The following is a 26,982-nucleotide window of genomic DNA, read 5'->3' as shown; positions in this document are numbered from 1 at the left end:
TCTAAGACCTAATTTCCAGAACTTTCAACTACGTTGAACAAAATGCCTGTCTCAAAATTTTGATTGGATGTGTTTGGGGAAATGATGGGTGGGAGAGGGGCGTTAGTCGCTCTCCAATCACTTTTAACTATTAAAAAACGCACTAGCCCTTTCAATTTCCAGTCAAATGAGCCCTTTTGAAGTTTCTACGACAATGCTTTCAATAAAAACCTTATATGCTCCCAGGGCATAACTTACAACCCTTGCCCTGAGGGTTAAGGAGGACTGTCATCCTCAAAGACCTAATTTCCAGAACTTTCTACTGCATTGAACAAAATGGCTATCTGAAAATTTTGATTGAATGTGTTTGGGGGAATGTTGGGCGTGAGAGGAAGGTTAGTTATCCTCCAATCACTTTCGACTATTACAAAGGGCACTGGATCTCTCAATTTCCAATTGAATGAGCCCTTTTTGAAGATTTTGCGATAACTCTATCTGTAAAAACCTTATATGCCCACAGGGCATAACTTACAACCTTTGTCCTGAGGACTCTAAGGGCTTTGTCATCCTTATATACATAATTTCCAGAACTTTCAACTACGTTGAACAAAAAGGCTATATCTAAACTTTGATTGGATGTTTTTGGGGAAATGTTGGGCGTGTGAGGGAGGTTAATTACTCTCCACTATCTTTAGACTATTAAAAAGTGCAATTTCAATTTCCAATCAAATGAGCCCTTTTTGAAATTTCTGCAACAACTTTCTATATAAGCTTTATATGTCCCCAGGGCATAACTCACCAAACTTGCATTGAGGGCTCTGAGGGGGTTATCATCCTAAAAGACGTAATTTCCAGAACTTTCAACTACGTTGAACAAAATGGATATCTCAAATTTTGATTGGATGTGTTTGGGAAAAAGGTGGGCGTGAGAGGGGGTTAGTTGCCCTTCAATCACTTTCGAATATTAAAAAAGGTACTAGCCCTTTCAATTTCCAATTGAATGAGCCCTTTTGAAGTTTCTACAACATCGCTTTCTATAAAACCTTATATACCCCAGGGCATAACTTACAATTTTTGCCCTGAGGGCTGTCGGGGGGAGGGGTTGTCATCCTTAAAGACCTAATTTCCAAAACTTTGAACTACGTTGAATAAAATAGCTATCTAAAAATTTTGATTGTAAGTGTTCGGGGGAAAGCTGGGCGTGAGAGGGGAGTTAGTTGCCCTCAAATCACTTTTGACTATGAAAAGGGGCACTAGCCCTTTGAATTTCCAATGAATATAACCCTTTTTCAAGTTTCTATGACAAATATTTCAATAAAAACCTTATATGCCCCCAAGAAATAACTTATAAACCTTGCCCTGAAGACTGTGGGGGTAGTGTCCTGCTCAAAGGTATAATTTTCTGCATTTTAAACTGCGTGGAACAAAATGGCTATCTCAAAATTTTGATTGGATGTGTTTGGGAAATGGTGGGCATGGAAGGGGTGTTAGTTGCCTTCCAATCACTTTAGCCTATTAAACAGGGCACTAGCAATTTCAATTTCCAATCGAATGAGCCCTTTTTGAAGTTTTTATGACAACACGTTCTATAAATACCTTATATGCCCCCAGAGCATAAATTGCAACCCCTGCTCTGAGAATTGTGGGGGCTTGTCATCCTCAAAGACCTAATTTCCAGAACTTTCAACTACGTTGAACAAAATAGCTATCTTAAAATTTTGATTGGATGTGCTTAGGGAAAAGGTGGGCGTGAGAGGGGGGTTAGTTGCCCTCCAATCACTTTCGACTATTAAAAAGGGCACTAGCGCTTTGAATTTTCAATCAAATGAGCCTTTTTGAAGTTTTTACGACAACGCTTTCTATAAAATCCCTATATTCCCCCAGGGCATAACTTAAAATCCTTTCCCTTTGGGCTCTGGGGGAGCGCCCTCCTCAAAAATATGAAATATATATGGAAATCAACTACGCTGAACAAAATGTCTATCTCAAAATTTTGATTGGATGTGTTTCGGGAAATGGTGGGCGTGGAAGGGGTGTTAGTTGCCTTCCAATCACTTTCGACTATTAAAAAGGGCACAAGCCACTCTAATTTCCAATTGAATGAGCCCTTTTTGAAGTTTCTACGACAACTTCTTCGATACCAAGTGCCCTGGTCTAAAGGAAAAAAATAATACATTGTACCAACATCGTTCTTATATGCCCCAAGGGCATAACTTAAAACCCTTGCCCTGAGGGTTGTTGGGGAGTGTCCTCCTCAAAAACATATTTTCTATCTGGAAATCAAATACGCTGAACAAAATGGCTATCTCAAAATTTTGATTGGATGGGTTTGGGGAAATGGTGGGCGTGGAAGGGGTTCTAGTTGTCTTCAAATCAATTCTGACTATTAAAAAGGGCACAAGCCACTCCAATTTCCAATCGAATGAGCCCTTTTCGAAGTTTCTACGACAACTCCTTCGATATGAAGTGCCGTGTTATGGAAAAAAAACAAAAAATAATTGTGCCAGCATTGTTCTTTACTTAGGCAGCGCGATAACGCTGCCATAGATTACGTTTTTAAGATCACTTTCGACTATTAAAAACAGCACTAGCCCTCTCAATTTCGAATTGAATGAGCCCCTTTTGAAGATTTTACGACAACTCCATCTATACAAACGTATATGCCCCCAGGGCATAGTTTATGAACTTAGCCCAGAAGGCTCTGGGGGGAATGTCATCCTCAAAGATCTAATTTCCAGAACTTTCATCTCCGTTGAACAAAATGGCTATCTCAAAGTTTTGATTGCATGTGTTTGGGGAAATGGTGAGCTTGAGAGGGTGGCTAGTCGCCTCTAATGGGGGGGTTTCTTTCAAAGATATATTAGTTCTTATGTCTTCTGATGTTTCCTAATACGAAGATTCAAATTAATTAATTCAATGGGGAAATAGTCACGCCCTTAGCTGACGGTTCGCGTGTGGCCTACCTGAGTGGAGACTGAATTTCTAGAGTGGGGAGCTTAATCTAGGAGTACATGTAGGGAGCTTATATTAACGGCCATATTGAGTCGAAATCAGTCTGATAAGCTTCGGTTTCCCTTAGGAGCAAGCGGAGCTACAAGGACTAACAAACTTGAGAAATATTAACATAGAGAGAATAAAATAAGGAAGTAATGCATTTATTGTTACTCACATAATTGTCGCAGAGCTTCGGTTATATCAGCATACTCGTAATACAAGACACTAATACAAAATTGTCATCTGGAGCGATGCTACGCAAAATTTAATGCACTGTAAAAATGGTCTCTCGAATTTTTATTTGGAATAGACTCACATAATATAAACAACAAGAAATTCTTCGGTTAAACTGGTGTATAACTCCTCTAAGACTTCAATAAGACTGAAAATAAGACTGAAAATAGACTGACTGCTAAAACTGCTAAGTCCTAGCTATCTACTTTTCCCAATTTCGCCGGAGGTTACGTTCGGGCGTTACTAACAAGTATATTTTACAGTTCCTATTGGTTGTACTATTTGTCCTATATCACTATTGGACGGGCTTGCACCAATGGGCTACTTGGGTTTAATTAAAGTTTATGACATTTAGGATATCACTTTGGAATTTTTCTAATAAAGCGAAGTTCTACATTGTAACTTTAATTACAATTTATGACTTTTTATAATAATACTTTGGAATTTTCTCGGACGAACAAAGTTTTACATTGTAACATTTTGCTAGCAGGGGGTCGCTTAAATTTCAGGAGACTTCTAATTTATTTATGTGAAAGTTTGTAAATGATAATACAATTTAATTGCATTGAGATAGCTAGTTCTAAACTTAGTCTCCAGAACAATGCAACAAGGATATTTTGCATCTTGAGTGACTATTTTCTTGTATAATAAATCTTACTCTCTTGATAGTTTGGTATTTCGAGCTCTTAAGATTCAAATTACATTGTTCGTTGGCTGTCATATAAGATTTGGTCCAACTGATATTTATTGCTTTTATTGGCGACACAAGGGCGGATTTATTTATTGGATTTTCTGTGGGAAAGATTCTTATGATGTTTGTTACAAAATATAATTACAATGTATAATTAGATACATTTGTTTCACTATGTTAAATTGAAAGCTTGAGTCTTGCTTGATCTGTAGGTTACTTGAATTTTTCAGGTTCATATTTTGGGTGATTGTTATTCTTTACTTGGGTAACTTTAATTGGGAGATTTTGGGGTTTTTGCAAATTGATCCCATTACATATCATCCTTCCCATTCTTAACGATGTCCTCATCGTTGTGTTAAGCTACTCTCTTTGCACTTTCAAATTTTGATTTTTCTTTAAAAGAATTTATCTTACTCAGTTACTTGAATTAGCTCTGCTTTGGTAAAATTTATTCTACTCTTTTTTTACATATCTCCGATTTGCTCTATTAGACTTATATATATAACAACATTACTTTAAAGTCCATCACCCACTCAATCTATTTGGCGCAAGGGCCAAAGAGTTTCTAATGCCTAACATATGAGATTATATGATTTCATGATAACTATTATTCCTTCACCTAATATTAAAATTCCTCCACCTGATACGATTATCTTGTCGGAGAAAATTGTACATATTTACCTTTTTATAACACTTGACTATACTTCCACCTGAAGCTACATTGGTACTGTTATGTTCTTATTACTTCACCTAATATTAAAATTCCTTCACCTGACGTGCTAATACTTTTACATGGTTTTAACTAATTAAGTTCTGTTTTTGTAATTACTTTATTACTTAGCGTGGTACATATTCACTACTTCTAATGCTAGTTTATACTTCCACCTGACGCCATATTGGTACGATAGGTATTTGACTTCAAAAACATCTAACTACGTCTAAAACATCTAACTACAATACACTGATATGTATGAATTAAAAATATTTTGCAAGAAAAAAGTTTTACACATTAACATTTTTAACTTAATATTTGATTGCAACACTGGGATAAGGTAGCTTGCACTGGTTTTCGTCTGTTTTATTATAAGTTTAACAATATTTATTAAAGTTACAGTTAGATACATAAGATTTCACACTTACTTCATCATTCTACGTGTCTATAATACTCACATAAGTTGTCACTCTTACTTTAGGCTTCCATTCAGTTAATTACTGTGTTGGCTAATTGTTTATGGTTTGTCTTCTTGGCGTTTCGCTTTTTGGCACTTGTTCCTAGGGATAAGTGTTTATGTTTTTCACAAGTACGACTACACACATAAAATTGTCCGTACGTGGTTTGTGACGTCGTATACGAGGGGTTGATGTTGTAGATTTGTTGAATTGCATCCTAGGTACGTAACCCTTTGAATTAATTACATGAAATGGGTATCTTGATCGCTGGGCTGGGTATCTCTTCTTGACACTTTTTATCCTCGGAAAATCTAATACTCGTACAGTCTGTGTTTTCCGTAGATTTTTCACGTTTAGTTCTTCTTTTATTTGGACTATGGGCTGTGTTTCGACATTTAACGTTAACTATGGCAGGATCAAAACTTGATCTTAGGGTCTTGGCTCGACGCATTGCCTTTGATTCCCGGTTAAATGATACACAATCATTGAGGGCTTAATTATGGAGATTGAAACAATAATAACTGGTCGGTTCTCTCCTCTGAACACTTCATTTTGGAAAAAATTTCAGCAGATACGGTTTATATTTCCCGTTAAATTGATCTTGTTTGGTTCTTCTTCTCATGGAGGATGGTTTGGTTTTATAACATCTAGTAATAACTGGATAGAGTCAAAACTCCAGCTTTTGATCTTGGTTGACATATTGTCTCTAATATGGGGCTTAAGATATATGGTTTGAGGAATCGACTCTAGGGTTATTTTTGGTTCTCCAACCATTGAATATTAAGGATCTTGACCTCTAAGGATAGCTGTTTGATGGGTATTTGTGAAGTTTTATGACATGACTGGTCGAAGTGGTTCTTTAGGTAATTATTAATTCATATATATATGTATATATGGGGTCCTTGGTTTGCCGACATTGCTTGAGATAATGTTACCTGGTACTAGGCTTGGTTGACTTGGATTGTCATCAGGGTATTGTTTTCAGGGATTTCCTTGGTGAGTACTTATCGGTGGTTGATGAATGATGAGAGTAGATGCTACTGGGTTGTATCCGTGTTGCATACTGGTACGCCAATAATTAAGCTGCACTGGTTATTTTGCTTCCTAGAATATAAATACCTGGGCAGAATCATATGCTCTTTATAATTACACAAGTTACAACACATACAGCAATAATATACAATTTACATAATACCATGCGGGGACTATTTTATAAATAATAGTCGTGATTAGTCATACTGAATAATATCAATTTTAGTATGGGTACAGTTAAATTCAATAGAGCAACTAAGGGCAACTTTCATGCTTTTATATGCATGTTGCAGCCATCACTAGATTACTATGATATAAGCAAAGTTATTATAAGAAAAATGATTATGTTTACAAAAAAATAACACTATAAGATTTTCAAGATTTGGTGACTATATGTATACATGTACACATGTGCATTTGGCACATGTTCTATATTCAATGCATTTTTAAATGTTATTCAACACTCATCTACTTTAGCATTTAATTTTCTATTCTACTACTACTTGCGAGGTAGATTACATGGTTTTTATGAGAGGTCTCAATCTACAATAAATTTTCAAATCTTTACTGTTTATGCGCGTGCACGCAGCTTAAAAAGTATATCTTTGCAGCTCCATGTGCTTGCACAAAAAAATTAAGAGAAAATTTGGGACTGGACATGGCACGAATGAGGACCTCTATTCCCATTCGCTCGATCACGTCCTCCCTTTTTTTTTCTTAAGGGTTCTCATGGAGTTCCGGGCTTAGGTTTTGCATCTTGCTCGGCTCGACGTGATCTAACTTTTCTCTTTTTCTTCGTGTTATTCTCAACACTTTTCCGTATTTGAGGTTCAATGCGATTCGTATAGAGTATGAGATTATGAACAAGAATCCTACCGTCAGGAGGGTATACCAGCAAAAAGTTGTTTAAAATAGTCCGTATCTACTTTCTACATATGTCAGTCTTTGGTCTTCATTGGTAAATAGGGGAATCTGGGAGTCTAAGGCTTCTTTTATTTTTGTTAATGGTAATGTTCCTTTGATATTCTCTATTTTTTACCATATCGTGGCCCTTACTTCTTCCTTTTCAATATTGGGAATTGTATACGATAGATTGACTGGTTTGAAATTGTTTATCTTAGGACTTATTATATTTGTGCTTGTTGTTATCAGTGGTGTTTGTACCGTGACTTCCTTGGTTACCAGCCGGCATCCTTGTTTTATTGTTATTGTTCCCACGTATTGTAATAGTAGTTCAGTTTTGTATCTTGGATCAATTCTTTCTGTATTATTATAAAATGAGATAGTCCCAACTGTTTCTTTTCGAACAGAAAACAGCCACGGATCATTTCTAAGGTGAATAAATATTTCTATTTTAGTACTGCCTACTACTGCTTCTCATGAGTTTGGAATTTCTTCTTATTGGGTCTCCTTTAAAAATATATCCAGCATACAAGATCCGGGTTTTACGTTGTAAATGGGCAATGTTAGTTGACATACTAGGTTTTTGAATGTTACACATTCCTTTAGGTCCTGTGGATTAGCTAAGGCATATTTCCTCCTATCTTGATCGACTAGCAAGTATTCCACTTCAGGGGTGATAGTCATGAACGAATTAGTTGTACCTATGTTGGCTGGAAACGTGGAAATTTTATACAAGTCATATATTGATTGTTCATTTATTAACGGGATTGTTATTACTGCAAACAATTGTTCGTTTATTTCTGTGATATGAACCTTCAGCTTGGTGTAATAGTGAAATAAGTTTGCTACTTCCGGTTCTGTTGGTAGATGTAGTCTGAATGTTAAATGTGTTTTTATTTCGTCCAAGATATTTTTTAGGTTCGAAGGATCCACTAGGTCATACGACAAGGTTCCTCCGGTAAGGGCAAATAATGCAAATTCAAATTTGCTAACGTCAGTTGCCAGGTTAAGTAATGACATTGTCACTATGTCTAGTGATACCATGGTGAGGCTTGAATCGGTAATCACACGATCTACGTCGTTTTTTAAATAATTCATTATATTTACTGTCTTTGATATTTTCTTCGAGATTGCCTCAATTTTGTCTCTCTGGTAATTGGCTATACTAGCTTGTATTTTTTGGACATGTAAGGTCACGTTCATTGCGTTATTTAGTTTTCCTACGTTTTCCCTTAGGATATTTAGGTCTTCCTCAGTTGAAAGGCCAAATAAGCGTGAGGCTAGTCCTCCCATGATAGGTATTAGACTAGTTGATCTTCGATATTTGCTCGAAAAAACACTTGGAAGATTCTTGTGGTACTTTGTTTTAGTTTTTGTATTTCTGTATTGAACAATTCAAATAGTGCTTGTAGTCTCTGTCTATACAATATTAGAAAATACTGGTGAATCGATACTCTTAGAGCGTTTTTCTCTTTTAGCTCAGGTAATGGTTTAATGTATTTTTTTGTTGGCTCATCGGCCATTGTTAATCTAGCACACGTACGTTTTCCGTCTACTGTCCAACATTTCTTGTGTGCGTAATCGTCTTCTTCCTCTTTCTTAGTTTTATTTTTCATTTCCATTGGTTGAATCGCCTTCACTTTTATAGTTTGTTTTTCGGTATGCCTTGTCGGGTGTTTTGCTCTAAAGCATATATTAAATACTCCACTTGATTGGGTGCGGTAATGCATGGGTCCTGTTGACCATGTCCATTTTGTAAGTATCGTTGGTCTTAGATAAGTTAGTGTGGTCAAATATCTAGGTGCTTTTTTGCTGAGTGCGCTCACTTCGGTGGTTGTGCTCGTTGTAAATTCTGACATTGAAGATTGTATATCTATCACTGGGGTCTCATATATAGGCGTGGTTGTCTCGGTGTCTTCTCTTTTTCTTTCTGTAGGACTTTTATCGTTATCATCTTGTTGTGTGTTTGAGAATTTTAATTCCTTTAGGTTAATAATTTATCTGTAGTCTTTTTCCCTCGTGAGTTTTGATAATATTTGTTTTGTAATATTTTTTTCGGCATGATTTCGCCATAATTCCTTGAGGAAAGTCCATAGGCTCGGTAATTCATTTAGCATGGCGTAATTTCCATCAGAGAGTTTATTTTTCTTAGAAGTTGTCAAGAGGGAATCTGTAGTATATTTTGCCGTGGTATATTCGTTTATAGATCCGTCCATGCTGCTTAATTCTCTTTTTCTCCTGTTTCCCATATTGTTAGTTCCTAGAGCTTTGTCGATTTCTGCCATTTTCTTGTCAAAATCGTCTACTATGAATTTCGACTTTAGTTTGGGAAGAATGGGAGGTAGATTTCCTGTATTTTCCTTGTGGTGCATGTTTTTCGTGGCCTGCAAGCTTTTGTCCGATCGTAAGAATTGGAATATGGAATCCTTTAATTCATTGGTGTTTTTCTCCAGTCTCATTACCTGTTGAAATAGGGTTTCAAACGGTTTGGGATCCAGTTTCATAATCATTTTCCAGGCATTGTGGCTTGCAAGTAACGAGTTCTCATGTTTGAAGATTATTCCATGTTTTACAATGTCTTGGGCTATAGTTTGGGAAATGAAGATTGTTATGATCTTTGTTATCCACATCCTTTTTGCTGTTTCTGGAATTAATATTTCATTAGACATTATACAGGAACACTTCTTATGATTGATAATTGAACGAGAATTTAGATTTTTATTATTTGTTCTCTTTTTTTTCATTAGAGGTGAAAACAAGGTACTAATGATATTGTATTTATGTTTTCTTTTGATAATTTTCGTCATCCAAAGGAAACAATATGAGATTAAGGTTCGTGGTCGTACAATTCGTCACTACAAATTGTATGGTTATCGTACTGTTGATTCTTAGGCTGGGGGGGATAGATATTTTAATTACCTGCACATAAGAATTTGATTGTTTTCACATAAGAGTGATTGAGTTAACTTTAATTATTTTGATTGTTTCAGCTTTTTTGTTTTCTTGGTTACTTTTGATTTTGATTGATAAGTTTTAATTCTTTTAAACACAATTTCATTTCTCCTCGCTCTATATAGTACACTCTTTGGATTATACAGGTACTGTTTGTAATATTTTACTTCTTGGAGGGGGTCATGTTTTCCTTGGTATTTTACACAGTTTGGATTTCCTTCAATTTTGTAGACCAATTTTTGTTTTTTACATTTGTCGAGGAGTAATAAAGCTGATTGGCAGGGACCTTTAACATACCAGTCCTGGATTTTATATTGCTTTTGCAATTCCCAAATTTCAGATTGAATAAAATAGAGGTATTTTCCCTTTCTACCATTATATTTGATTCCTAATTTGCCTCTCGCTGGCCGATATTTTGGGGTGTTTGCGAGATTTAGACCGAACTCATAAGATTTTACGTCAAATTTTCTTAAATCATACTTAACGTCCCATTTTTTCGCGAAGACTTCCTCCCCTGACTTATTCACGACAATCATTGCAGCCGAGTATATGACATTTTCTTTTGCATGTCTGATACATATGTACTCCGTATCAATAATTGCTTTGGTCATTGTTCTGAAATGAAAGGTAGTTTCTATTGATCTCTGTCTATTTAATAATTTTTGTCAAGATTGGTCATGATAATGGTAAACTCTAAGTCGAGGTCAAATTACCTTTTCACCGGCATTTCCTCAATACATCGGGTACTTATTCATTCGACCGTAATTCGAGTCATCTGACCTCCATATTAACCAATTTTGAGTGAAAAACAAGGTAACTTCAGGTTGAGGTTGAACTACTTTTTCACCGGTGCCTCCTTTCACCTTGCCATTTGTGTGTTCGAACATAGTTGCTACCCTAAAGTTCCGTACTCTAGTTTAACGACTTTGCGGTCGCCTTATAGGCTTAAAAGTATAGAGACTTTAGAGGAACTACCTTTTTGTCAATATATTGATAATGTATATAGATCTCATGATATTTTACTCTAATTCATAGTTCCATAAATATTAATACAATACTGGTCTATAAGGCATTTTCTTTTTTTTCTTTTAATTATGATAATAATAGACTTTCATAGTTATAACACTTCAGGTAATATTATAGGGTTCTTTCATCATTCATTTTAACGAGATTATTTATATATACAGTTTCTTCCTCTGTCGTGGGGTTTTAATTTCAATATTGGTTCATAATCCGGCAGTGCCGCCTTTGGATTTTGAGATGTAAGCATATAGAGTAGTAGATAATTTTACCATGACGAAACATTTGGGCTGAGAAATTGGAGTTTGAATATTATATCATTTTTATCGTTTTCAGGTATATTTAGGTACATTAAGTAAACTAATAATTGGTTTGGGAGGTGCAGACCCTCCAAAGTGGCGGTTATGTCATTCCTTCGCATATTTTGTCGAATGACTTTCCGGCACAACTGAGATAAAGACAATGGGTCATTTATTATTTTTACCACGGAGAAACTTAAGTTCACGTGTGATTGGCAACAGCATAGTTGCTCACGTACTATTACGTCTAATCCAGGGACTATTTTTCTTCCGAAATTTTCATCTTCTTAGAAGAAATTCAGGGTTATTTTCTTTATGTCTTTATATTCTCTTGGGGTAACTTGAAAAATTGCGGATCCCATTGAAGGGTCTATTGGATTCAGATACGTGTTACCTACACAATTGACATGTAACACTTTAAGAAAGCTTTCACCCTTTAGCATGTGTCCTTGGTCTATTAGTATGGAGAGAAATTTAATGGGCCAAATTGTAGTTATGTTATTATCATCTTGATCGTACCACATATTGTCGGCGATGTAATTAGATAGTAAGTTATATTTTGTTTTTGGGACACTTTGTATCAAAATTCGGAAAGCCAAGTTGGCATTTAATCTGGTGTGTTCGAGCGTTCGTGTCATTGCACCTGCACTAAAGTCATAATGAACTAAGGTTACCATTAGTCTTATGATCACTTTTAGTTCTATCATCGTCTTTTGGATTTTAGAAGATGGTATAGCTTTGGGCAGTCGAGACTTTCTACTGTTCTGATAAGTTCCTCTTCTCTCATTAAATGGTCAACATGTCCCCATTCCCTTATCGGGGCATTAATATTGTCTACGCTATGTCTTTTCTTGAGATTCCATAAGATTACATTTTCATGTCTACGATTATTTAATTGTTGATTGCTTGGGTATCTTATCATGGTTACGGTTTTTTTTTATTATTCTATTAGATTTTGGGCTAATATAAGCAACATACCGTATGGTCGCTTGCTTCGGTGATTCCTTAACCAGTGGTTGAAGGTTACTTATGCACCGTATCTGGAAATGTGTTCTTATGTAAAGTTTATCAGTAATTATGAAATAAATGATTACTTAATATAAAAATGGTTATAATGATTTAAGGTATAGTAATGGATTAGTTAGGTGGCCTTTAATTTGATGATATTTGTTATTGTTCATAGTTGTTCTAAGTTGGCTCCTCTTAATTTTTGGTATTTAACTTTCACTGGTATTCTTGGGTTCTTTTTCCTATTTGAGTTGATTTTCGTAGGAAACACCTTGGCACGGTACCTGAACACGAAATCAATTACTCGCGTTCCTGCACCCTGTCAACGTATACCCCACGTATACGTATACGGGATTTTTGTCCATTTTTATTCCATATTCTTGGATGGTCACTTGAGTTATCACATTTTCAAATTGTGAGGGTTAGGTAGGGTAATTTTAGCAGATCGCATAGTTAATTTTACTAGTCTTTATGGCATTCTTCTTTCTGTTTTAGTCGTATTTCGTAAGAGATACCACCACTCCGCACGCTTCCCCCAACTAATCAACAGGAAAAGCATACAGAGTCAGGGCATTCCCCACGCATCAGACTTCGTTTCCTTTTTCATTTCATATTCTTTCACGGCCACTTTGTCGTCACATTATTTTTTTATGGTAGAGGTGAGTTAGGGTAGTCCTTGGGGGTCACTTTTTATAGAGAGGTTTGTTGATTTTCTCGTTAGAGTTCCTCGGTCAAACTGTAATGAACAGTGAGATAAAAGGCATCACAGGTCACAACAGCTGCCCGCCGGCTCCCCACGACTTACGGTAGTTTTGTCCAATTCCAAAACTGTAGTTTCTCATTATGTGATGATCACTTTTTGTAACTGCATGGTGGTTCCTCATAAGAGATCTATGGCCCTAATGGAAACGGGATGTTATATAGACACCACCCAACGTTACCGCCTGACCCCAGCTGCCCACGACTGAGGGGCCATTCATTTGTCACTTATTTCCTTGTTGCTTATTTGCCTTTTGTATTTCCATAGTTGTTAATCATAGAGAGCTAGGACCAAATGGCAACGGCAACAGAAAGACAATAACACCATTGCCATTTCCCTGTGGCCACCGCTGCCTACGACTGAAGGTCTCTTTGTTTAGGGAGTTTGGTGGCTAGACCGTTGTAGTGCTTGCCAAGCAACGTCTTATTGTGCAATCAAGTCTCATATCCATGTAACTCTTTTTTTTTTAACAGAGGGTGAAAGTCAAGTGATTGCATGGTGGGATAATATACACCATGCTCATCCTTGGCTCTAACTTCCTATGGTTGGGTGTCCATCTTCATTATCGTATACTGTATAGACATTTGAATTATTGCTCTTATTCCATTTCTAGAGCATTTCATGGGGTTGTTCGCTGACTATTGTATTTTGCTTTTATGAATTAGAATTGCCATGTGTATTGAGCTTTTATTAATCGCCAAAAGAGAAAAAAATTTTTTGTTACATTCGAAGTGTGAGGGATGTTACTACTGATTTTTCGGCTAAAAGTATGCTTCGCTTTGTTTAAGTGTGATTTTTTGAAATAAAAGATAAAAAAAAATTTTTTTTTCCGTGCGAAGTACATGAGGTACTACTACTGGTTTTTTTTTTGCCAAAAGTATCTTTTACATGGTCTGAGTGGGTTTTCGAGTTTGAATCGTTAAGGAAAGGATTGTATTATATTACAGGTTAGCATATTTCAATTAGTGCGATATCTGTTGATCGGTTTGAGGGAACTCTAAAGTTTTCTATTAGAATTTGCTGTGGCATTCGATCTCTATAATTGTTGAACCCTTATTTACAACAAGATTTTTCTTGAGTAATCTATGATTAACGAGGCAAATTCTTCTTTTTAAACGATCTTTTTTTTTAATATCCATAGTTTCAATTAATTTCGCTAAGGCCCTTTTTTGAAAATATAGACTTATTTTTTAATGCATTCAAAATTCAGCTATTAGGCTGTAATGTTTTTTTTTCATTTATTTTGATATTTCATTTAGCCGTGACGCGACTAAAGTATTACTTTCATCGGCTATGTATATTCTTAGTTAATGGGAGTTAAGTGAGTTGAAGTGTAATTTTACTTTCAAGGTGTCAAATCATTCTTCCCCTGTGGCGGAGTTAACGCCACGTGGTAGCGATACTTATTAACCAGTGCGGTGTTACTTAACAGTCTCATAGCTAGTCATAAGAAATATGAATTTAATTATTTTATATTTCCCACATCAAAATTAATATATTCGTTAAGGCCACTAAGCGGCATCACGACCCAGGGGGGGGCTCAGACGGTGGATTTTAAAATTATTTATAGTATCTGTAATTCTTTTTTTTTTGTATTTTATCGCTATAACATTTAGTAGGTTTTCCTTCTGTAAGAGCTTGATTCAGGGAGAAAATTTGATAATTTATCCTTGTTGATTTAGGGTCTTCGAAACGTATGTCCGAGCAAAGGGCTGAATTACCTCACAGGTGTTGTAATCTATTTTATGGCTTCTGCTTTCACTTAATTGCATTAGAAATTGCCTTTTGGTTATTCATGCTTCGTATAAATGTTCGTTTTATTCTATTAATTTTAGTTGAGCACATACTCACTAGTGAGTACGTATTATTCGAACTCTTAAATATCACGCTTTCGCAAAGTTAGTTTATGACTAACATGTGGTTTACTATGCCATTTTATTTATTGGGGGAATTGGGGATTAGCAGGGACTTGATGTCATAACTGGCCCACAGGGTTAGTAAAAATTATTAAATACTTTCTTGTGATATGAGTATTTAAGACTAACGTCAATTTTTGGAAGGATTCTCGTCTTTTTGCATTAATTGGTTATTTCTTGCTTTACTTGATTTATGAATTATTCTGGTTATTAGTCCGTATTTTGACAGGCCTATGTTGGTTTAATTTAGTCCTACTCGTCTCTAGCGGTATGTTACGCGGTTTGCATCAATTATGTGACTCGCAGAAATTGAACTACATTTCTGAAGCAGAACATATCTGGTATTGTCAGATAGCTATTAGCCCAATTGCACGTTGTCATTTCTTATAGCGCCACTTTGAATTTATGGTCCAATTTTACGATACTTGCTATGTAATAGTCGTTTAAATGTTTTGGGAATTATGATACTTTAGGAATTAACTGATTGGTTTCATTTTTTACCCTTCTGGCAGGGTATTTTAGTAATTTATTTGTCTTATATATAGATAACATAGGACTGACTGCAAGATCGTAAGCGAATAATTTTTATTCAATATTAGGTTCGCATTTGTTATTACCAATCATGATTATTTTCCAACCACAGTTCAAAACCTTTCCAAAGTTAAGAAATTGTCTGGCCTAGTAAAAAGTTTTTTTTTTGTTATTTTTTTTTTACTGGTTATTCTTTTATACTTTAATTGCGCGGTTCATTTGTATGCTTAATTCGATTTAAGGTAAAATTGGTTGAGTTTATTGCTGCAAATTTTAGGGTTTTTGATGGTTACATTATCCTTTGTCTACCAGCTGTAAGCCTTCTACTGCTGTTGCTAATTATTGCAAAGCTAAGGTGTTATTTAGCCCTCGTTAGTTACAATTTTAATTTATGGTACAACAATTATCTATTAGGGAAACATACTCTCTATAGTTGGCAATCAAAAATAGAAATAAATCAACATGTGGTTTTTCGTCTTAATTCTATTTTGAATTTGACTCCTTGGTACGATACTTTGGAATTTTGATAATAATTTCATGTATTTCGGCTTCATGAAAGGTTTTTTTCTTTAATGTTTGTCACTCTTGACTTAGAGGATATGTGAATTAATATTTAATTATGCCATTCAAGAAATTCATTTAACCGAATAGGCTAGAGCACAAAAATAGGCTAGGCCACAAAAAATAATTTTTCCTTTTTGGTTCTTTTTTTTCACATATTTATTGGGCTTGTTTTTGTGACTCACGGATCACACTGCCTTCGTGGTTTGATTCGTATTTGTGGCTATGTTTTCTATTAAGGATTATATCACATTTCCGTAAGTTGAAATGTATGCGTCGGAATTAATATTTTAAGTTCTGCAATTTTGACTTATTTTTACGTTTTATAGGGATTTCATATAGGACTTATTTCTGAATTTTTTGCAAACTATTTTTACGTTTTTTAAGGTTACTAAAATTTTCATTTTGCGTCAATTTTCTAGCAATTAATTTCCTTTATTCATTTAGATTTTGGAACGGAACTGTGTATTATCTTATTTATCTTTTATTATGCGAGACCACTCTATGAGCAATATACGACTAAATATATAGTTAAGAATATATCGTAGATATCAAGTCTTGATAGCAAGCTATATTTTTTTTTTTTTTTTTTTTAATCTCCTCATTTTTATCAGGACCAATTTTTTTTGCTGTGGGAGTCTTGATATTTGAGAAACATTTTGGTATGGTAAGCTAGTTCTAAGTTTTTAGGCGAAAAGACTATTAATTATAGATATGCAAATAACTCAGAGTGCACGATATCACACGGGTCAAATATTTTTCTTCGTTAATGAAAAAGATGAAAAGTGAAAGCGATTTATCTCGAGGACATTATGCTTATGTGATTTGACTATACTATCATAAATCTTAGTGGTTTGAACTACGTTTGGAAATTACGGTCTTTGATTATTGTTGCAAATTATCGTGTCGATGCTTTACACGGGGTCAATTGAATTGTATACGCGATTATTGACATCTGAGGTAAATTAGTATCATTTTTCTTGAAGAATCACAACGTCATTTTTCCTTTCAAATTATGAAGGGTACTTGGTCGTTTGTATGCCCCTTATTTTTTTGCTGACTTTCATTTGGAAGAATACTTCTAATTGCTACCTGCACTAAAGCCTTTTTGAGTTTTATTGTGAGATTTTGGGAAATTGGTTTGTGAATTCTTTAAAATAAGAAAGGATTTGAAAGGAATAGTAAGGACTGCTTTTGTTGTTCTGATTGAATAATAACTCTTTGTCTACAATAATGAAAATTTGCATTAATAATTAAGGGAAAATTAGTGTATTTCCTACCCTTTGGGTTGGAGTGGATACCGACTAGTACGCATGGTGCGTATTAGGGTAAATTTATTTTTTGTATTAATTTGTCGGTACGTACATTTTTGAGTTAAAACAAACGAAAACGCACGGGGGTAAAGGGGGGTGTGACCAAATTTTGCCGTTTTAGTTTCTGTAATTTTTGGAATGCATTGGAGTTCGTGGTTTTGGTCGGAGGAACACGTAATCAAGTCTATCAATTTACCATTATCGTTTTTTTTTAATTTCCAGAACTTACAGCGTAATTACTGGCGTGACATAGTTCCCAAGGATTAGCACTTTGCATAGGACCACATGATTTGCATAAATAATTTTAACGCTAAAAGAAATGGTATTAGTTCAGTAAAAGTTGGGAAAATATAATTTTTTTTGGATTTTGAAGGGTTTCTTTGGATAATTGAATTTATTCAAAGACTGAGATGAACCCTTTTTATTTTGCTGGTTGAGGATGGTCTCCTCTTGATAACCTAATCTTCATACCACCACGCATCTATACGCGGAATAAATATTCACTATTTTATCGAGAAAAGGTACAATTTTACTTGTAATTATTTTCGGTTAGTTAATTTTTTGGCAAAATTTTCAGTTCATATAATGACTGAGGCCTGCTTCTGTTATTTAGATTGACAGAGGCCCTATATCTACAATTCGGTTAATTATTGTATGCTTATTTGCAGGTAAATCATGCCTCGCATTGTTACTCTCTTGCATATATATATATATATATATATATATGTACACATTTAACTAACTAGTAACCATGATAAGCTTGCTTATTATGTTGCCGCTAATTACCTGTTTTCCTAATTGTTTCTTAGCTGGGTGATTAATACGATAATAACTCACGTGTATACTTTTTTTTGACTGAATATTTTAAGTTGTTTGGTATTCTATAGCCTTTACGGCAGATTTGGGTGGTGGTTATTTCCGGTCATCTTTTCTTTTGATTAAATGTAGTATCTTTTGAAATTACGTATTTGATTAGATTTCGCATTATTTGATTTCTTATTTGATTTTTTGAGAAAAAAAAAATATCCTACAAAAACGATCTTCGAAAGGGTCGAATTTATCCTAAGGAACTCTCAGCTTATCGAACATCTAAATAGAGACAGCCAAGCCTTTGGGGGACACACACACCGAAGGCTCCCCGGATCGGTTGCCAAGTTGAGTATTCAAGCGCCGATCCGAATACTTTATTAAAATTAAAAGTAAATTTTGTATTATAGTGGTTTGAGGTTATAAATCGATAGGCGACCGAACCCAGGACACGGATTTGATCCCCGTGCCCTGAGGTAAATCGTCTCACCAAGCAATCCCCTGTGATCCTCGGGTTTATTATACCGGGGGGGGGGGGGCTACCCAAGTTGACGTTTACATGTCCCGGGTAAGGGTAGGATGGCTATCCACCGCACTTTCTCCCTTATGAGTGAATTTGTAATATATTTATTTATTTTATTTATTTATTTTTTTATTATTATTAGGGAAACACTATATTCTTGGCTAGCGGAAATATAGAATTTTTTTTTTTACCTCGTGGAAATATATATATTTTTACCTCTTTCTTTTGAGTTCAACTAATTCCCGCGTTTGATATTCCCTAGTTTTCCGTATCTTCTGGTAATAGTTGTGTATTGGGTATTCCTTGTGGCGCAGAGACTTCCGAGTAATCTTGGCCCGTAGTAACATTCTCTTGGGCGTCAGTGCACTGGGTCCTCATAATTATATTATTATCCGTTGGGGGATTCTGTTGATTCGTTTCCACTTGGGGTTTTATGTGGTGATGACGAGCTTGATTGGGAATCGCAAAATATGCGGATTGGAATGGTCCTTTGTTGTAACTGTTTGTAAGGAGATTTTCCAAATAGGGACTGAGGTGTAGGTCAATTTCAACAGTAAAATATGTTGCAACCATTTTTTCTAGGTTTGAGCAGAAATCTCTTTGTTTCTGAAGTTCTTCGGTAATTTTGGCATGGTTATCCTTTAGTTGTTTCTCTAAGCTTTCCTGTTGTAGCTGAATTATTTCTTTCTGTGCCTTTAAGTGATCGTACTTATGCTGCAAGTCTAGTATCTTTGCTCGTTGGGGTGCCAGGGCTTCTTGTACTGCCATTGTCGCGGACAGAACAGTACTGTTTCTATAATCTTGTACTTTTTTACCAATTTCCTGCATTTTATCGTATAATACTTGCAATTTTTGGATCTGGTCAGGATAATTATATCCCTCGAAAAGCGTGACGTCGCTTATTGATTCTATTTCATTTTGAATTTCAGCGGTTTGTTGTCTAACTTCCATAAACTGGGTTTCAACCAACTTATACATTTGTTTAGTTAGTAAAATTTAGTTTATTCTTTTGTTAATTCTTTCTTGGGAAGCTTTCACGTCACTAAGGGATTTGAGTGCGGCTTCTATCATATTGTCGATTTTCAATCTTTCTTCTACTAATTGTGCCGAGTCATCGAGAAGTTTTTATCTTATTTTAAATAGTTGATCCATATGTGTTCTGTCAGTAACGGGGTTGCACTAGATATTTTTTTTTTGGAGGAGGGTTTGAACAATCCTTGTTCTTCTTCTATCTTCGGGGTTCTTTACCAAGCCGGGATTTAGTTTGTCTGGAAAAATTGACTATTAACTTCTTTCGACCTTTCATGGATATTTTTCATTGTAATATTTTACTCATGCACCCTTGTTTTAAGTTTTTTTTTTCAAATTGCTCATTTCGATTTAATATTGCTTTATAAGTTTTTGGGGTATTTTATTCCTAGATGTATTTCCATTTGTCTGGTCTTTGGCTTATTCTGCCAGATTTCGTGGTAACTTCTCGTTCAGTTTCCGGCGTTTTACTCTTTTTTGATTTTCCCATGGAGATTAGGTCAAATTTCTTGTATTGTTTCAAAAGGAATTTCTGGCCTTTTGCCTTAGCCTGTTTTGCATGGGCAGTAGCCGAAGTAAGTTTTTGTTTTTGTGCGTCTTGGAGGTCATCTTCGGATTCAGTAGAAGTAGTTCCTGAGGATTCGTCATTAGGGTTTTCTGGGGACGTCCTTTGAGGTTTCGTGGTATCGCCTGCTGTTGCTTTATATATATCATCTCCTCTAAAGGTTGAGGGTTTATTTTCTATTTCCTTACGCTGAGGTCCCGTTTCGGGGGAGTTGAAGGATTCTTGGGAACTCTGGGAGGAGTCAAATACTTTTGGAGAATGTCTCCACTGCTTGAATGCCCTATCTTCCGGGGGGTGAGGTGTATTTCGTAGCATGGTCTGTTTCCAGGAGTAGGATTCCTTGGGTTTTGCTTTAGACACCGTTATGTGATGGTATTGTCCCAAGTTTTCATCTTCAGGGTGTTCCTGTCCACGGCAAGGTACTTTGCCTTGTTTTTATCGGATAATTTATAAAGTCCACGGCCTCTCTCAAGCTTTTTGTACTTGTATCTCTAGGGGGAGTCTTCCTCCTTTTTGTACCTGGGGTTTCCATGGCTCTGTTTAATTCTTCTTGTAGCGACAGGGGTCTTTCTATTGGGGTTGCTGGGGATACCAAGTCATCAGGAAATCTTTTGGGAGGACATGGGGTCGAAATTCTATCGGGGAAAAATTGGGTTTTTGGCGACAACGTATAATCCAATTCTTGCTCCGAGCTTTCCGTGGATGAACTCTCTGGACTTTTTGGGGTTCTTAGAGGCATGGGTATTAGGGGTTTTCTTTTAGGGATGACTAAGTTTTTCATGGCAAAAAATTCTTCAAAATCTTCATCTTCGCTATTGTTTTCAAAATAGTTTCGTTTGAAATTAAAGGGTTTTAGTTCGGATAGCCTGGACTTAGGAAATTCATTTTCCGCGTCTGATGAATCTGAAGATGAGTGTTCGGGTGTCCATTTGGGTATTTGGCACCTTTCATACGGCTTACATGTGCTTTGTACGTTCTTCTGTTTTCTGGATTTATCATTTTAAAAGTAAAATCGTTGTCATATTTTTTGATTATTCTGTAGGGTCCTGAATATTTATTGGAAAGTTTTTTGCCTTCCAGTTTAGCTTCATTTTTCAAATAGACACAGTCGCCTACCTTAAAATTTGTATTCCCTTTGATCTTGGATTCATTCCTCAACTCTTGATTCATTTTACATTTTTTCAACTCGTGTATGACTACATTGTAGGTTTTTCTCCTCTTATTCATAAGGTCATGTTTCTATTCCTCTGTATCACTGCTATACTGTCTTGATTCTACAATTTCTTGGTAAGGTTTTTCCAAATCGTGTCTGAATAAGAGGAAAAAGTTATTCTCTTTATTCGCTTACTAGTATGCCGTATTAATTACATTAGTTAAGTAAGGTAGACATTGATCCCAATCGTTTCGATTGTCCTTTGTATAAATACTCAAGACATTGGAAAATATTTTGTGCCTATTTTCAATTTTTCCATTAGCTTGGGGATGGTAGGGGGAGGTTAATAATTTTTCGATTTTAAGGAAACTCATTAAATCTTTTGTTACCTTAGAAACGAAGTTAGTTCCGTTGTCGCTAATAACCTGGTGAGGAACACCAAACTCCAAAAATATTTTTGCCAAGGCTTTACTTGTGGCATATGCGACCTGATTTTTCAATGCTTTGGCAAAAGTGAAGCCGGTAAAATGGTCTATTACTGAGAGGATGCAAGTGTGACCTCTATTAGAAACAGGTAATCCTCCACTTGTACCAAATAGGTCAAATGAAACGATATCGAAAGGGAACCTTGCTACCGGCACTCTTCCTAAGGGGGGATTTGGGTACGTCTGGGGATTTTTTCTTAAGTTACAAGCTTCACATGTACTTATAAAATCTTTGAGTTTTGTCAATGCCGACGGAACATAAAAGTATTGTTTTAACTTGTGAAAGGTTTTGGTTATTCCTAAGTGTCCGCCTATCTCCGAATGGAAGTACTCAAAGGCAGGTATTATTAAGTTTTGGGGGAGCACTGGGATTATTAAGGTTTGATTTCTACTCGTTTCGCCCGTTACTATCCTGCAAAGGATTTCTTCGTCAAAGTCATAATAAAAACTGTCTATTTCACGTCTTAGGGCTTTGAACTTATCAGGGAGATTTTCAGAATTCACGAAGTAATTAATGAGAGTCAAACACATTTAATCCTTCACTTGGTTCCTTATAATATTCGGTAGGGATAAGGGGATTACTCGTAGCCCTTTTTGCTCCGTAAGTCTTTTTGGTTTATTCTTCTTGTGTCTTCGTTTACAGGAATCAATGGCATTTATTTGTTTATTGTCATTATATAAGGGGTTATTCTCAGGGTATCTACTTAGGTAATCACAAGGGGCATTCTGCTTGCTGGTCACGTGTTCAAATTCGTAATCCAGATCTTGGATTTTCGTTACCCATCGCGCTAAAATTCCGGTTCGATTCTTGAATGTGCTCAGGTACTGTAAGCTTTTATGGTCCGAACGCAACTTAAATTTTCGACCTACTAAATAATGTCTAAATTTGTCTAAGTGGTAAATTATAGATAGTAACTCCAATTGCGTTGCTGAATAACTTCCTTCGCCTTTCGCTAGAGTTCTGCTTGGATAGCATATGACTTTCTCTATATATTGAGGGGGGTCTTGTTGAGATTCAGGGTTGTTTTCCACGGGGATTATTTGGGAAAGGATTGCACCGATACCTAGAGCTGAAGCATCGGTGGTAACCACAAATGTTCCTTTTTCAAAGTCTGGTAACGCTAATATTGGTTCAGAAGTAAGAGCTTTCTTGAGAGTGTCTAATGAAGTTTGAGCTTCCAGAGACCATGTACTAGTTTAAGAACTCCCTTTGGCTAGATCTGTTAGGGGTTTTGCGATTTGGGCGTAGTTGCGTATAAATTTTCTAAAATAACTGGTTAAACCAATAATGCCTCTTAATTGTTTCATGGTTTTTGGCGGCTTGAGACTCTCTACGCATTTTATCTTCTCCGGGTCCGGTGATATCTGACCTTGGGTCACTATCATTCCTAAGAATTTTATTTCGGTTTGAATCAAATTTACCTTTTCCGGTCTACATTTCAGATTACCCTCTCTGAATTTTTCAAAAACTTTGACTAATGTGCTTAGATGATCTTCCGAGGTCTCTCCTACACAAATAACATCATCCATAATATCGATAATATTCTCTAAACCTCGCAATAGGTGCAACAGAGGTCTAGACAATCCACGTGAGCTGGCTTTGAGTCCAAAGTGTACTCTCAAATACTTATAGGTACCATATTCCGTTGTCGAAAAGGCCGTTTTGTAGATGTCATCATCTGCTATCTTAACTTAACGATAACATTGAGAGAGGTCAAGGGATGTGAAATATTTATTTTTTGTTGAAATAGAGTGTAGGATTTCGTCAATTCGGGGCAGGGGAAATTTGTCGCTAACTACCTGCTTATTTGAGGCTCTATAGTCCACTACAAGTCTCAGATCCTTGTTCTTTTTTGGTACTAGTATAAAGGGGGCTGAATACGGGCTTATACTCGGCCGTATAATATTGTTTCTTTCTAATTCGCGGATTTTATTTTTTAACCAGCCTTTATAGGGATGGGGGATTCGATAGGGCTTTTTAGCAACAGGCCACCCTGTGGTTTGGATAGAGTGTTCATAGAACGGTATCAACCCGACATTTTCCTCGCATGTGGAAACAATATCTCTAAAATTCCAGAGCAATTCACATAATTTTTCCTTTAATTGCGTCTTTTAGATATGATTTAATTTAAATTTTTCCAAAAATTGGGGTTTTATTAGGGGGTACCTATTCTTTGGATTGCTAGTACCAATGTTGTTAACTAAGTTTTCCTTGGAGCCTCTCCACTTGTTTATCTCGTACTCAGAAATAACTTTTATTTCAACGAGACATTTTCCTTTTTTCAATGTAATCATATTGTTTTCATGTGTGTTAGTTAACCAAATAAAACCTTCGCCTTTTTCATATGAAATGATCTGTTCTTCACAAAGCAGATTTCCTGGAATTTCTTTACACGGGGATGCGAACCAAATTTCGGAATTGTCATTTACAGGGGTGACCATTTGAGAGATTTGTACTCTTTGCATAGTATTTGGGGGGATTTTTGTTTTACGTACTGCGAACCCATAATATTTCTCTTCCGTGTTATTTTCTATTTAATTGAGGTTGGCGCTTGGTTTCGTCAAGTCTTCCGCTTTTGGGGTTTGTTGTAGGGGTACATCCAAGTCCTGCCCCCTTACAATAGTACTTAGACTTATTATTTTATTCCATAATTCAGCTACTTTCTTTATTTCTGTTTGTCTGTACTCCTGCATTTTTCCCATTTTTGCTTTTATTGACTCGATCCATTTGCTGCTTGATTTTCTCCCACGAGATGAGAGATAGGGTACAAAAGATTTTATTCTATTTACTGTTGCTTCCCCTCTCTCCACGCGTTGGAGAATAGGATCGTATGGATACACGAGTCTGTTATTCGCTATATCTAATAACACCTTATTAGATTTTAAAAAATTAGCACCAATTATAGCTTCATATGGGAAATTTTTGGAGATTATGAAGTTTGTAGGAAAGATTTTATTATCTTTTTTCACATCTAAACGTATGGAGCCTATAGTTTCCAGCCTATGACCTGTGACACTAGTTAAACTGGGAATATTGAAATTTTTCCGTCGCTTAATATATATTGGAAGTCTATTAAATACATTCGAATTTATTATGTTAGCAGATGCACCTGAATATATTAACGCTTTGAAATTAATACTCGCAACACTAAAATTATTTAATATAGGTAGTATGTCATCATTATCGCTTAAGCAAGGTGCAATGACTGGATGGGACCTATAAGAAATATTGGCCTTCAGGGTCCCAGTGAATTTTCTTGGGGGCCTGATTCGTTTCCCTGTGAGCTTATTTCATAAGTTGGCGTCTGAGGTTGGGTTTCGGTGGGAATTTCACTTGTTAGGGAAGTTCCAAGTTGGTTGACATTTGATTTTTTTCTTTGCCACGTATTATTGCGTGGGTTAAAGTTTCTTGTGCCGACGGCTCGCGGCATTTGTTCATTTTGTATTGACGAAAAATTTCTTTCGTTTCCCGTCGAAAAAAAATATCCTCTGTTATCGGTTGTATTCCTGTTGAGTCTAGTTGGATACACCGTTCGCGAATTCACTTGGTCCATGTTCTGTCACGTTTTGCGTTGGGTAACCGAAAATTATTTTGTTAGTTCTCTGAGGGATTGGAATACGGTTGTTGTGGCATATATTGGGAAGGATTCGAAAATGCAAAGCCTTGCTGGTATTGGTTGCGGAATGATGGGAGACATTGGGGGTTATTTCTCTAGTTTCCTGACCAATTGAAATTTATGTTTGTTCTCCCGAACAAACTGTTGTTAAAATTGGGGGTTGGTGGTGTATATTTGTTTTTAGTACGGCATTCCCTGGCGATATGTCCTTGTTTATTACATGCATAGCATATAATTGGGGGGTTCTGTACGTAGTTTGTCGTATTCGTGGGTACAAAACGTACTATCCTTTGCCTCGTAGGGGTTGGAGACCTATTTTGGTTCGGTTTGGGTGAATTATCTCTCGAAAAAAATCCTGGGGAAATCCCTCACGATCGTCCCGGAGTTGAACTTTCTACATTATTTATTCTTGACATTGTGATTTGCCACAATCGAGTCAATTTCAATCATTCCCTCTACTTCCTGAACTGCTAGTTCTAATGTTTGAATATTTTTTGATATTAACATTCGGTATAGTTTGGGGCTTAATCCTTGCATGAAAGCATTAAGTACGATTTTATCGTATAAAGGGCCCGATTCTTTTCCATATTTTGCCTCAATGGATACGACTACCTTGTGTAGGTATTCCCTAACATTTTGTGTTTCATCGAAACATACCGTACCATGCTTTAATTTGTGTGTTGAACTAGTTTCAACAAATCTTTCTCGGAACGCTGTTAGCAATTTTTCAATTGAGTTTATTGGGAGGTTGTTATCTTCCCCTATTTTTTGTTCTATTTGTTTCAGGAATGTTAATGCCTGTCCCTTAAGTCTCATTAACAACATGCCTACTAATGATTTTAAGTCCGTTTGGGTTACTTCTACAAATTGGTTTAATTGAATAACAAATTCGTCTACGTCTTCATCGCCTTTATATTTAGGGGGTTATTTTTAGATTTCCGATGTTTTGGCAATTAGTTTTTGCTTTAGTAATTGTTTATTTTTATCCAACGACATTTTGGTTTTTTTTTCTCAAAATAAATTAAAATTAGGCAGTTGTTTTTTTTGATGTAATTTATATTTTTCAAGTCTAAATCTTGTTTTTGTTATTTTTTTAATGGGACTTAGCCTTAATAAAATGTTGCACTACAAAGACTGCGCAATAAATGGCACTTTCAAAGCATGCACAAGTAAATTATAAGTCTAAAAGATATCACACTTTTTCCTATGCTTAATATTTCTCAATAATCTTTTTTTTTTTTTGTCCTTATGTTTTTGCTCCTTTAAACAGGCCGCGCCAATTCTAATTGGGGGGTTTCTTTTAAAAATATGGTTGTGGGGGGTTTCTTTTTAGAATTTAATTGTACTTTATCTCCTGATGTTTCCTAATACGGAGATTCCAATTAATTAATTCAATGGGGAAATAGCCACGCCCTTAGCTAACGGTTCGCGTGTGGCCTT

The 26,982-nt window shown here is 35.8% G+C and overlaps 1 protein-coding gene across 2 annotated transcripts in view; it reads left to right on the top strand.

The window, feature by feature from the left end:
- LOC148950665 (growth hormone-inducible transmembrane protein-like) overlaps positions 1-26,982 on the top strand; it is a 91,746-nt gene that overhangs the window by 41,084 nt on the left and 23,680 nt on the right. The window lies entirely within an intron of this gene.

The sequence above is a fragment of the Artemia sp. Qi Xiang Cuo genome, chromosome 7 (assembly GCF_049724085.1).
Source record: "Artemia sp. Qi Xiang Cuo chromosome 7, ASM4972408v1, whole genome shotgun sequence".
In the NCBI taxonomy this organism is placed as follows: domain Eukaryota; kingdom Metazoa; phylum Arthropoda; class Branchiopoda; order Anostraca; family Artemiidae; genus Artemia; species Artemia sp. Qi Xiang Cuo.
This window is presented reverse-complemented; position numbering and strand designations above follow the sequence as displayed.